This window comes from Saccostrea cucullata, unplaced genomic scaffold (genome assembly GCF_032062105.1).
Source record: "Saccostrea cucullata isolate Sc308-1 unplaced genomic scaffold, CSIRO_AGI_Scuc_v1 ctg10253, whole genome shotgun sequence".
In the NCBI taxonomy this organism is placed as follows: domain Eukaryota; kingdom Metazoa; phylum Mollusca; class Bivalvia; order Ostreida; family Ostreidae; genus Saccostrea; species Saccostrea cuccullata.
Genome location: NW_026924592.1, coordinates 10288 through 24318, shown reverse-complemented (window position 1 = coordinate 24318; position 14031 = coordinate 10288). Strand labels below are relative to the sequence as shown.

At 32.7% G+C, this 14031-nt stretch overlaps 1 pseudogene; it reads right to left on the bottom strand.

Annotated features, from left to right (window-relative positions):
• Window positions 1-10282: 10282 nt before the first annotated feature.
• LOC134266790 (3-oxo-5-alpha-steroid 4-dehydrogenase 2-like) lies at window positions 10283-12343 on the bottom strand (annotated as a pseudogene).
• Between the last annotated feature and the right edge of the window lie 1688 nt (window positions 12344-14031).

Sequence of the window (14031 nt, the reverse complement as noted above, 5' to 3'; positions counted from 1 at the left end):
GATTTCATCGTTTAAATCCGTTCCTGATCAATAAACAATTTGCTTTGTAGACTTCAAACGAGTTATTTTTTTTCTATTTTTCTATCATTAAAAGAGCATAGTCCTTAAAAAAATACCCAGAATATGGTTCCTAAGAATAATTCTTTTTGTACATATTGATGATTTGTATAAGAGGAAATATTTAAGTCAGACGCCATTCCTGATATCTAAGATCGGTTTTGACGGTTTTTAAATCTATAGTGAATAATCGAATACCCACTATCCTGGATGAATAACTTTTTTTTAAATAGCCCTGTTTAAGCAAAAAGGATCATCTTTATATATTTGCAATGCATTGTACTGAGTAAATAAAAGTTGATTTAAAATCAATAAACTTTTACATATTTTCATTACAGTAAAGTACACATTTACTTGTAATTGTTATTTAGTAGAGTACTCAAAATTCTTGTAAGCATGATTACTTCTTAATTCTCCATGAATGCAATGGTGAAAAGAAGTGTATAAAATCATTATTTTTGATCATATAAATAAAAAATCATGAAAGTTTCCGAAGTTGTTTCTCACTGATAATTTTTAGATGAAATTAAATTTGGTAAAACCGCTTATTACATAAAGATATTTAAATAGCCAGGTCCATTGAATCCTCTCCTACACTTTATTCAATGAAAAGATTGAGTGCACATAAGCAATTGGAGTTGGGCCACAGTGTTACTAAAATTACAGAGTTCATAAACTCTATATTTTTTGGTAAAAGTTGTATGCATGACTTTTCCAATTTATCCGTGTTACTGATTAAAAAAAAGTGTCAATTCGTGGAAATGATCTGTGTGCTGTTTTAATATATCTGCGAATAACACTACATATATAATATCCTTCAATATATTTATAGTCGCATGTCGTATATGAATCAGTAAAAAAAACTCTTAACAAATATGTTATTTTGGCGAAGTACATATATAAGATCAATCATAACACAAATTTGAGTGTTCCAAAGAGCGCATAGTGGTTAATCACTATTAAAGTGAAATTTCGCTATATTTTTAGCTCTATTTGTCCTCGATTTCATCAGATTACATACTTGCTATTTATGGCGAAAGTCATGGTGTGTAAAACAAATATACATTGGAAATAAATTTACATTTTAGAATTTTATGATATTTTCAGCTGACAATTTTGATAATGCGATCCCACTTTTTAAAACGAAAGATACATTTTTTACATAGCAATCGTGCATTTTGATTTCTTTCACTACAGTTTTTAATTTCAATTTCTCTCGCACGTATTCGTTATCCTTGAAATAATCCTCATTGAACTAGGAATGTTGAATTTACGGTAGAAAAAAATCAATTTCGTATGAATAGTAACAGATATGCTATATTTTTGTTATAGTTATATAAGGAATCGCTTTTTAGCTAGTACAGTATGCCAGGGCATCAACAATGGTTCAATACATGAGGTAATTTGCATAACGAATGATGTCCATGGCATACTTTACTAACTAGACAGTGATTCGTTATATATCATTGTGAAATAGAATTGTAGATTTAGACTTAAAAAATGCATAATTAGATTTAAATTACACAAGAATTCCTATCCCAATTTTCAAAAGTTTTTGCCCACTGACGTCAAATAATGGCAGCCGCACGAGATATACATGCATATTCTGCCTCCTTAGCCGCATATTCAGAGACAGATATGCAAAAGATTTGCATGCATGTTAGGCCTCCTTAGCTCCTGACCTATTGATACGCCTAATTTACATTCCGGTAGAATTGATAAGACATTAACCCCGCTAACTTTCAAAGAGTTATATATCACAGAGAGAAAAAAAAAAACTAGAAATTGAAATATTAATAAAATACGCCTGTTACGTTTAATGAGATATCTCGTGCTGTAGACGTACTTAATATCACGTGTCTAAAATTTCATGGTTTGTTAGAAAGTTATCTTTCATGGTTCTTTTAAATTCACGGTGAATAGTTTATAAATATTCAGGCACTGTACCTGTGTTTGATAGAAATGAAGTGAAATAATGCCACGATGGCTTAAAGTTCACAAAAAGTTTTAATCCTTAACAAAGTAAAGTTAAAAACCCTGTAATATATTCCAGTTGTGTTTATAATAAACATGTTAAAAAAACTTGCTGATACTTTCCTACTTTGCATATTCTAATAGTTCTCCATTATAAAACATTGTAGTAGAATGGCGGCAGTTATTGATTTTTTTTCACCTTTTAAAGCTGTATCTGATAAATAAACGTTTCGCTTTGTAGACTTTATATGAGTTATTTTTCTGAGGTTTTTTTTTAATTATTCAAATACTTACAGATTCTTTTATCATAAATCAGGTGAAAAATACGCAGAACATAGTTCCTAAAAATAATCCTTTTGGTACATGTTGATAATTTGTGTAATAGGAAATATTTACGCTAGACTCCATTTGTGATATTTGAGATCGGTATTGACGGTTTTTAAATCTATAGTGAATAATCAATTATCCGCTGTACTGGATGAAAAGCTTCTTTTTTCCTCTGTTCAAGCGAAAATGTTGTCTTTATTTTTTGCAATACATTGTACTGAGTGAATAAAAGCTGATTTAAGATATGATGACAAATACAAGTGCTTTGTTTAAATTAAAAGTTTACATTAAATTAGATTAAACTTAAATATATTTTCATTACAAGTTCTCGTTTTTTGCTAATTAATTGATTACTAAGAACTCTTGTAAGCATGATTACTTCTTTATTTCTTCATGAATGCAATGGTGAAAAAGCAGTGTATAAAACCGTGATCTTTGATCATATAAAAAAAAATTATTCAAATTTCCGAAGTTGTTAATTCTTACTACTCAGCTATGTTAAGGACCGATATGGAAAATGTTATCTTTGCACCGTTTTAACATGTATTGCTTCTTTTAAAAAAATTATCAAAGCAACTGAATACTTGTAGAAAATGTAATATAACTATCAATAATGGATAGGACTGGGCCGTAGTTATTACCAGTTATATCGCACGTATCACCTGTTTGTCACGTGACTTGTATAAAAATAGAATTGCTAAGCCAAATGTAGGAAATGGGGATAGTGCAAGTTTGTTTTTCAATAAAATAATTGATACACATTAAAAGAGGTTTATATCCTCTACCCAAAAAGTGCTGGGAGCTAGTCAGTGCTGTTTGCGAAGTACTTAAAATTTGGCCGAAAATGCATAAAACAGCTAAAAATTTCTACTTCGCTTAAATACTGTTATAAATAAAATTAATGTTATGCAGACCAAGATCAGCTCCCAGCATTTTTCAAAATATACACTATATGAGCAATAAAAGTTTCAAATTTCAGCTCAAACAAAATAGTCTATGCCCTTGCATTTTTGATGTAAATCACGAGTACGCTCATCGTTTTAGCGAAATTCTCTATATTCCCTATCCCTTTGCAGCTTCAATGCTACTGGTAAATCTTTTTTATACACGAAAGTAATAATCGCATTTTTAGATTTAATGATTACACAAATTAGCAATGGTATCATATTTATTTAAACCTGTTCTGGTGTGTGCACCTACTGGAACTGTGTTGCTAATGTCATTGTAGGTCATAACAAAAGGCTTTCTTCTATTCTGCATTTAAGTATTCCAGTTTTACTAATTTTATGAAGTAATCAAAAAATTATCAAGTTTTTGTTTGTCACAGCTTAGAAATATGTATGTCGCTATTCATACACTAATTATAGATGAAATTAGTATGGTCAGTAGCACTATGCTCACTTATATCAGTAGAAGATTAAGTGATATTAGGCAATGTGAATTACCCTTTGGAGGATTAAACGTAATAGCTATTGGTGATTTTTTTCCAGCTCCGACCTGTGAAAGCATTTTTTGTATTTGAAATGCCTCTTTGTTAAATAGAGCTAGAGTTGGTATGTTGACAAATAGTGATATCTCTCAGACTGTTAAAAAAAGATTAATCAATTCTAATGCAAGTGCATAGGAGACTGCTTTGTGAGTTTTTCCAACGAGAGCAAAAGTAAATTCCTACAATGAATCAAGGCAAAATTTGCTGAGTAACAATATTAAAACATTGCATGCAACCCACTACTTTCAATCAAATGATCAAAATGCTGGATATGATGTACCCAATTTTATTATACCACAAGATGACAATGCAGCTGGTGGTTTACCCTCATGTGTTAAACTTTCCATTAATTCAAGAGTCATGTTGATCAGGAATCTTAATACACAAAATGGTTTGGTCAATGGTGCCATGGGCTATGTAGAATCTTTCACTAGATTTCGAAGTGGTAAAATTGTATCAGTAAATGTACTTTTTGATAATCGGATTAACACATGTAACAATCATAGCAATGCTACAGAAAAACTCTCGCAATACCAATTGAACAATTACACCATCAATTTATCATCCATGTACGACACATAGTAAGAGTGTAATTTCCAATCATTTTGTGTTTTGCATGCACTATACATAAGGTTCAAGGAATGTCACTTGTAGTAAAGAGGCGGCAGCTATTGATTTTATTCATCGTTTAAAACTGTATCTGATCAATAAACGATTCGCTCTGTAGACTTTATATGAGTTACTTTCTATTCCTTTTTAAAATATTTAAATACTTACAGATTCTTTAATCACAAATCAGGTGAAGAATACGCAGAACATGGTTCCTACGAATAATGCAGGAGGGACAGGAATAACTTGTGTATTTCCTCAATACATCAGTATTTAACTTTTTGCAAATTGACTGCATAAATTATCACATTTGCATTTATATAAAGATATCAACATTGAATGGAACATGTCATAAGTATGTAGTAAATCAGCATTCTTTATACTGCGCTATACAAAATATGTCTGAACAAGAGAGTATTTAGAATTTAAATTGCTTCATTTAATGAAGACAGACAAAAAAACTTAAGTACAATAAAACATAATGAATTATTTTCAAGAGTATCTGCCTTAAAAGATGGATAAAAATAATACAGTGACACAAACTACGTCAAGATGTCCATATAATGAAGAAAAAAACTCCTAGGGATTGAGATAAAATCTTTGAGTAGAGAACAACCCTTCTCATTCTTCTGTTCAAGTAAAACAAATTGTAAACAAATCAAGAGATCAAAGAGCCTTGACGGTCACCTCTATTTAATACAATAGTGTAAAGAATATAGATAAATATATGGTTAAAAAAAACATAATTAAAATGTCAGATAAAGATTTGTTTTATACAAACAAAAGAAATGATCAGGCCCTCGGATCATGAAGTATCTTAAGCTTAAGTCAAAAAATGCCCTAGATGCTAAATATTTTTAGAGGTCAAGCAGCCAAAAATGAAAATGCCTTCCGATTTTGTATCATCAGTCTGCTGTTGTATGCAAATTATGAGTTTCCTTTAACAAGTTTTAATGATTTTATAGATAATTGAAATTTTTACTTAAGTCTAAGTCTGTTTCATGATCCCTGGGCCAGGTCTTTTCACAGATATTGACTAGAACTTAGCAGCAAATATTAGAGAAAATCTTCTTTCCCTACATTTTCTATGTGTATGTTGACTAAACAAATACTAAACAAACAAAATAAAAAACAGAGGTATTATAAGTAATTATAAGTAATTTTACTCTTCACGTCTCATTCACTCTTACACTAGTCTTTCTTGATCTTTTAAAAATTATCCTGAGACATTTTATTTTTATATACATGCATTTGTATTTGCAAATATTGTTCTTAAGTGATAAATATGTTAAATACCAGAATTTTTTCGAATCAAATAACGTGATGATACCTTGAGTATTAACCTTCAAACTTGATTGTATATAAAGGAGAAGATTAACAGAAACTATCGATTTCGTTCAATTATTACAGAGTTGTTCTTGAGGTGCAGTGGCTAGAAAGTCTGCTTTCAAGTCGCGAAGTAAAACGTCAATCTTTCGTCTTGGGTTTGAATACGTTATAGAGACCGATCCTTCGGATGAGACCGTATACTATATCAAGTTCCGTTTCGCAGTATGTGCTTGCACGAAAAAGATCCCTTCCTGCTTAATAACCCTGGGTACCGTGTGTAGTACAAAAATTTGCAGCTCTCCACTGACAAGTGATAGCGTCTCCAAATGAGTGAAAACTTCTCGAGAGATACGTTAAATGATATACAAAATCAAAAAATAGAACTCAATAAAATATCCTTTTGGTGTGAAAAATGATTTGAATATTGCATGTAAAAGTCGCAAAAAAAATCCAGCTTACCTTTCTTCAACCAGAAATTTCCTCTGAAGGTAACTAACTTAAAACACGGTATTATGCATTGTTTATAACTTCCACTTACAAAATCTTAAGAAGGTATTATCATCCTACATTCGATCACTCTAAACTTAAAGTGTGTTTATCATTTCCAGAATTTGATATGGACATCAATATCAACATTTAGATGTTCAGCTTGGCTGAACTTTTCTGAAGTAATAACTTCTACGTCCCTGCGCACTATAGGCCTTTGCTACGCGTGTATCTTTTTGTCTATTATTCCCATGATAGATTACTTCCGTATAATTATAATCCTAAACAGGTGTCAAGTCTCAGCCATTATAGGTTACATGTATTAAAATCGCCAAATCTTTGAACTGTCAAAACTAAAGGCTATAATCGGAGATAAAATCTAAGAATATTGCTTTGAGACTACAATAAGGCACAAAAATTTAAGACGGCAGATCATTGTAGAAAATGTGAAAAAAAAAACTACATGAATATTCACTACTCCTAGAAATTTTTTTAAATTGAATTTTAGTTAAAAACACATGTATAGGGTCAACGTATTGCAATCTTTTTTTAAAGGACAGCACCTTGGTCTCTTACTTAATTGACCTTTGAACAGTAGTCATGAAATTCACATTTTGTAAGAGTTAACGTAACTCAATATGACATTTCCTTTAATATTTGTGTCAAATACAATTAGAATTGTCTAATACGGCATGCACACATTTTCTGCTGGATTAATTAGTGCTAAATTACATTAAATTACACTTTTTGAAATGAAATTGAAATGGGTTTTTTCGTAAATGAAATTGAAATGGGTTTTTTTTTTCGTAAAGAACACCTTGAAAATATCAAGGAAAGGATGTTTCCGAACTATTACCCGTTTCCCTTTTTTAAAGACGGTAGTTTCCATCAGTCACGAACCTTAACTTGAATCACTGTTCTTTACACTTATCTAGCGTTTGGCGGTTTTATATATACGAGGTTTTATATTTTTATAGTATATTAATTAGCTGCAAATCCGCCATCATCAGGGTAATATTTGAATATTTGTTATACAGGTTACCAAATTAGCAAGGAGAAGAGCATATCACTTAGATTTATATTGCATTGAATAAGACAATAGTTTATTCTGGTTGGATTGTATTGCAATTCTTTTTTTTCTACGTATATGCCGGTATTTTATTAATTTTTATACCTCAGATTCATCGGTAATTTTATGTTAGCAAATATCGACAAACTTCATCTCTGTTTGATGGTATCAAAACACGCTCTTTGTCTTCTCTTTAATCGCTGTTTAAATGGCCACGTCGATTAAATATTACGTCATTTATTGTTTGATGGGTATAATAAGTCAGTGCAAGAATTGGATGAAAGCTAGTTATGATTTGATATAAAAGAATTTTACTTGCAATTGTAATAAAAATGAAAAAAAAATCTTTTATATATACCGCTATAGATTGATTTGTCAACTATTGAGAATTGTACATGGAAATTTTTCTTTTTGCGAAGGAATTTTTTATATTTTTGTACACGTAAAAATTTCAAAAAATGTACATGTACAAAAGACAAAATTAAAGGCCGTGTTGACTTTTTATATATTTGTACATCTACAAATTAATTTCAAGAAATGTACATGTACAATAGACAAAATAAAAGGTTATGTAATTTTATTTTAGACTGGTTTACATGTACCCTTGGCCAATAATGTTTATTTCATAGAAAACCTTTTATACATGTTTTTTTTTCAAGAAAATGTAGAGGAAAAATCATTTTAATAAAATCTTTGAAAAGTATATGTTCAATAACAGCAAAACCATTACTAATATCTATATTGAAACATCCTAAAAAGGTAAAATTTCAGTTTGTCTCTCTCTTGTATAAACATTTCATTATTTTATTGATTTCAAGTGAGCTTTTCTGATCAAAATTTGGCCATTGTCTGTCGTCGTTGTTGTTGTCGTTGTACACTTTTCACATTTTCATTTTCTCACAAACCACTGGGTCAATTTCAATCAAACTTGCCCCAAAGTATTCTTATGTTAAGGGATTTTTTTTTCTTTCAAATGAAGGACCGTGCTCTCCTTGATCCAATGGGGAGATAATAATGAATAAGTGAGAAGTAATGACATCTTTTAAAAATCTTCTTCTCAAGAAACATGGCCACTGAGCCAGAAAAGATGAATCTTATGTGAAAGCATCGTCAGATAGTGCATATTCAAGTTCAAATCATGACCCCCAGGTGTAATGTGGGGCTACATAAACTACAAAGTGTAACAAGGAATATATAGGAAAACTCTTTAAAAACCTTTCCCCCAAGAACCTCTTGGAAAGGAAAAAATAACACTCAAGTGGAACCATCCTCAGATAGTGTAGAATCAAGTTTGTTCAAATTATGGAGGGGGTAGGGCTTGGTCATAATAAGCGATCAAAGGTTTCTTATATGAAACTATTGGAAAAATCCTATTTTATAAAAGGCCATAGTTTAGTTTAATGATATTGAAGCATCAATATATTGTGTAGATTAACATCTGTTCAAATCAGGATTCTGGGGAAAGGGAGGGTCCACATTGGGGATGATTCTTTTTTTATAAAGTAATATGTATAGGGAAAAAAGTCTGTTTAAGAACATTGAAGTTATTGTTATTAATATGGAAGTATTCTCAAATAATTTAAATTTCAAACCCTGCTTTCAATACTTAACTGATATGTGCCATTTCTAGCCAATATGTTCAGGTGAGTGATTTGACCCATGGGCCTCTTGTTGCCAGATAATGTGCTAAGGTGAAGGATGTTGTCTATAATTTTCTTCTTTAATGAAATTGCAGTAAATGAAAGTTAACACCAAATTGGTTACATGTAAATGCACTGCCAACTCGGCGTAAAACACCATGCATACCCTTAATCAACCGTGAAAAGTGTTCAGGAATATAGTTGACCTAAAAAAAAACCTAGACTTTTCAATGAGGCAGATCAAGTTCGCCAGTACAGTTTTTTCTCATTATTTTTCATAACTTTAGAAATTCATGGAACATACGAGGGTCATTCAAAAAATACATAGATAATGTCCTCTATCATCTTATTATTCTTACAAAATTTTAGATCAACACATTTTTATATGTAAAAACATTTATTTTATCAGTGTGTAAAGCTTCATTACATTTGATAAAATGGAACTCGTGTTAGACAATTTTAAAAGTAACATGTTTTGTCACCACGGAGCAAGGTTAACAAGACTGTGACGTCAAAAACAACGTCAAGAAATTTTCTTCAGATTACTCTGCCTTTTCATTTCATCCACGATTTGTTGCTGCTTCTGAATTCATGAATCTATTATAATAGCCCTTTACACCTAGTTCGCTAACAATTGTTTGAGTACCTTAAGTTAAATTGTCAATGTTTTCAAATGCTTTATAGCGTAGCTCATGTTTGCACAAGTTCCGCAAAAGTGAATCGCACAACATGTTTGATGACGTTACTAACTCATTGACAAGATTTTTTTTTTACCATAATTTGTTTTTTCGCAGACCGTTCATGGTCCGATTACAAGTCTGTAACACTCAAAAAATAGTCATTCCCATTTATCGGTACTCGCTGCTCCGTGACGTCCTTCGACGTCATCGTTTTTTGCTTTTTTTCATGAAGTCTATCTGCCTTTAAAGATTGAAATCTTTTAATCGAAGAGATGAATTACATCAAATTTTAGCGTATGAAGCAATTGAACAATTCTAAATTTAAACATTTCAAATTTATTTCGTTTAAGAGCCATTTATTAGAGGTATGACTCCAGACATTATCAAGTGTATAATTAGAAAATAGGTCAATTTTGACCCTGCTCCGTGACCCCATTTTTTCTGTCTTAAATCTTTAATATTTTTGATAATTTTCAAGATATTTTCCAATTTTTTGTCTTAAATTATTTGGATTAAATGTTAAAATATGTGTACTAAATTTGGTTATAATATGACGTTAAATAAAAAAGTTATGACAAAAGTCTACGAACTTTTTGAATGACCCTCGTATATACAAATGTAAGTGTATTTATTGCATAATCCCCGTAACTTTGTGGTTGAAACCCCGTTTTACAGAAGAAACGGAATCAGAGCTTTTCTGTCTTTTGGATAATACTCAAATGTTTCCCGAAAATCTACAAAATAAATCAAATTGAATAAAACAAGGAATCACTGATGTGATTAAGGTGAAAAAGACACATAGCTTTTATTGCTGATGTAAAATGTTATTATTGAGCGCAATGTCATAAAGAAATCTTAACTTCTATATTCTTTTTCAAATGAAGTGTATCTACATTCAGTATATTACCTATGATGATGGAAAGACATAAGGCCGATATTACACAGGGTGAAGATGGAAAAGGCTAGAGAGGGGAGATTAAAACACGCCACAGAAAAACCGATGCACTCCACTATTTCTCCCAGGAAGTTAGCACCAGAGACGTACTCAAATAGAAATCTTAGGGGAAAAAAATAAAAATTAGCAACCTAGACGCGTGCTCGAATAGAAATCGTAGGGATAAAAATAAAAGTTAGCAACGTAGAAGCGTGCTCAATTAGAAATCCTACAAAGGAAAATCAAATAAAGTTAAAAACCCTTTCGATAATAATTCAAAGATAAGTTTTATTTTAAAATCCATTCTCTTTGCATTTTCCCCAGATTTCTGAATGCTACATATTTACATGTACAACAGAACGGGACTAATATGTCTGAATACCTCTTGGGGTATGATACGTCCCCTCTTTCTCTTTCCGTAATAACGTCAGCAAACTGTCAGATCGGATTTTAATGTACATTCCCGTACAAAATAACATAAAACCTAAAAAAACAAAATCAAATGAAATGAAATAATAAAAACTGTTTCTGTGTACATATTTTGCGTATGAAAACTTTAGAAATTAGAAACTACTTCGCTTCCCTCTAGTGTGTCATTTGATTTTATAAGCTCATACAAACACTAAATTGCGGATAATTCTTTCCTTTTCGGTTTAACATTTCAAGATTGTCGCCCGCGTTGCGCAGCTTGTTGTTAGAGCGTCTGCTCTAGAGTAGCAATGTAAGGAGTTGATCCGTGCGTCGCGGGTTCGAATCGGTCTTTCGGAAGAGACTGTATAAACTGAGATCCCGTGTCGCAGTAGGTGTCGCCACAAAAAAGATTTCTCACTGGTCAATAACCTTAAAGTCAAGTTTACAAAATGTAGGATACAATTTGCAGCTCTCCACCAACAAGATCATGAACCGGTGCCGTGTCTGTGCATTTGAGTGAGAATTCCTCAAGAGGGACGAAACAAACACACATACCCAGACAGAATCTTGCCATCTCGAACCAGTGGTGGATCTCAGTATTCGGTAGAAGTATCCCGTACGTCTGTAGAGCACCGTTCATTGAACAGAAGAAAACGGCGGCCATGAAAGGAAACAAAGGAATGGGTTTACCTCCCCTGAACCTCAGCGGGCAAATGAAAGTCCTAAAATTAGGATAAGTTATTTCATCAAATAATTCAACGATTATATATGCAAGAAGCTCGGGTTTTCCGAGTTGTGAAAATTACTTTGGACTAAAAAAACATTGGCCCCTGGGACATGTACACGCGTTATAAAATATATTAAAAAAATCGACACACACCCCTGGGATAAGGTTTTCTGATATGGAAAAGTTGTTTGTGGGTTTTTTAAAGCTTGAGTTACCTTTTATTTTGAACTTTTTTAAAACCATAAACAACAGACTGACCAACAAAACGTAATTTAAAAAAAAACAAAAAAGGAGCACCTGTGAAAGTAGTGTAAGAGAAAGCATCCAATCAAAATCATGTTATTGCCATGAATATTCACTAACTCACCAGAGCACCACCTTGAGAGTATTACAAGTGGTACTACAAAGGAAGGTATTGCCAGCAGGAACCAGGCGAGCTTTGTAGGCACGAGGCATCCCTACCCGGGACGGGTGTACTGACCGTAGGGGACCGTGGTGAACTGAAGCGTGACTAAATAAGAAATCCCCCACAAAACCATCAGACCGGTAACTAATTTCAGCGAATCGGAGGCTGAAAACACGCGACCGACTTGTTCCGATATTAAGTTCATATCTTACTTTATTTTTTTTCCTTTAAAAATAGAGAAAAATAATTACTCTGAATTTGGTAATTAAAGATCAGTTAAACTAAGGATTACTTCATTTAATTATTTACATGGTGTGCGAGTCACATTTTATTAAGATTTTTAAAATTAATGACGTCACCCTCCCTCCTGCTGTCCGATTGTTTTTTCTAAGATAAGGACTCTGATTCGGCTAGGCAGCACAGGAAGAAACAAGACCTTTCAGTTAAAACTGAAAGGCGGCTTTCAGTAACTTTTCAGTGGCAATTCAACCACTGAATGGCCGAAGGCTCAAGTAAGCTTTTTTGATCACATTTTGTCCGTCGTCCGTCTGTCTGTCTGTCTGTCCGTCTGTCCGTCTGTCTGTCTGTCTGTCCGTCTGTCTGTCCGTCTGTAAACTTTTCACATTTTCGACTTCTTCTCAAGAACCACTGGGCCAATTTTGACCAAACTTGGTACAAAGCATCCTTGGGTAAAGGAAAATTTAAATTGTTAAAATGAATGGACATATCCCCTCGCAAGGGGAGATAATCAAGAAAAGACAAAAATAGGGTTTGGTCATTAAAAAATCTTCATCTCAACAACCACTGGGCTAGTAAAGCTGAAACTTATGTGCAAGCATTCTGGGGTAGTGTAGATTCTAAATTATTCAAATCAGCGGGGCCACAATGGGGAATCAAAGTTTTACATAGAAATATATAGGAAACATCTTTGAAAATCTTCTTTTCAAGAACCACTTGTCCAGAAAAGCTGAAACTTATGTGGAACCATCCTGGTATAATGTAGATTCTAAATTGTTCACATCATGACCCCCCGGGGTAGGGCGGGGCCACAATGGGGAATCAAGGTTTTACATAGAAATATATAGGAAAAATCTTTGAAAATCTTCCTCTCAAGAACCACTTGGCCAGAAAAGCTGAAACTAATGTGGAAGCATCCTGGTATAATGTAGATTCTAAATTTTTCACATCATGACCCCAGGGGGAAGGGCGGGGCCACAATGGGGAATCAAAGTTTTACATAGAAATATAGGAAAAATCTTTGAAAATCTACTTCTCAGGAACCAGTGGGCCAGAAAAGCTGAAACTTATGTGGAACCATCCTGGTATAATGTAGATTCTAAATTATTCAAATCATGACCCCCCGGCTAAGGGTGGGGCCACAATGGGGAATCAAAGTTTAATATAGAAATATATAGGAAAAATCTTTGATAATTTTGTTCTCAAGAACCACTGGACCAGAAAAAGTTAAGCTTATGTGGAAGCATTCTGGGGTAGGGTAAACTCTAAATTGTGGGAATCATGACCCCTGGGGGAGGGCGGGGCCATTATAGGGAATCAAAGTTTTACATAGAAATATAAAGGAAAAATCTTTGAAAATCTTCTTCTCAGGAACCACTGGGCCAAAAAAGCTGAAACATATGTGCCCATGGAAGGATCATGGGGTAGTGTAGATTTCAAAATTTCTAAATTATGATCACTGGGTTAGGGTGGGGATGCATTATGTATAACAAGGGGGAAATCTGCTAAAGAACAGAATGGTCAAAGTTTCTCAGGTGAGCGATGTGACCCATGGGCCTCTTGTTAATTTTCTAGTAACATTTAGAGAACAAAAATTCTTCAAGTGATAAAAAATGATGATCCGATAACCAATTCAAAATTTAAATAAATGTATAA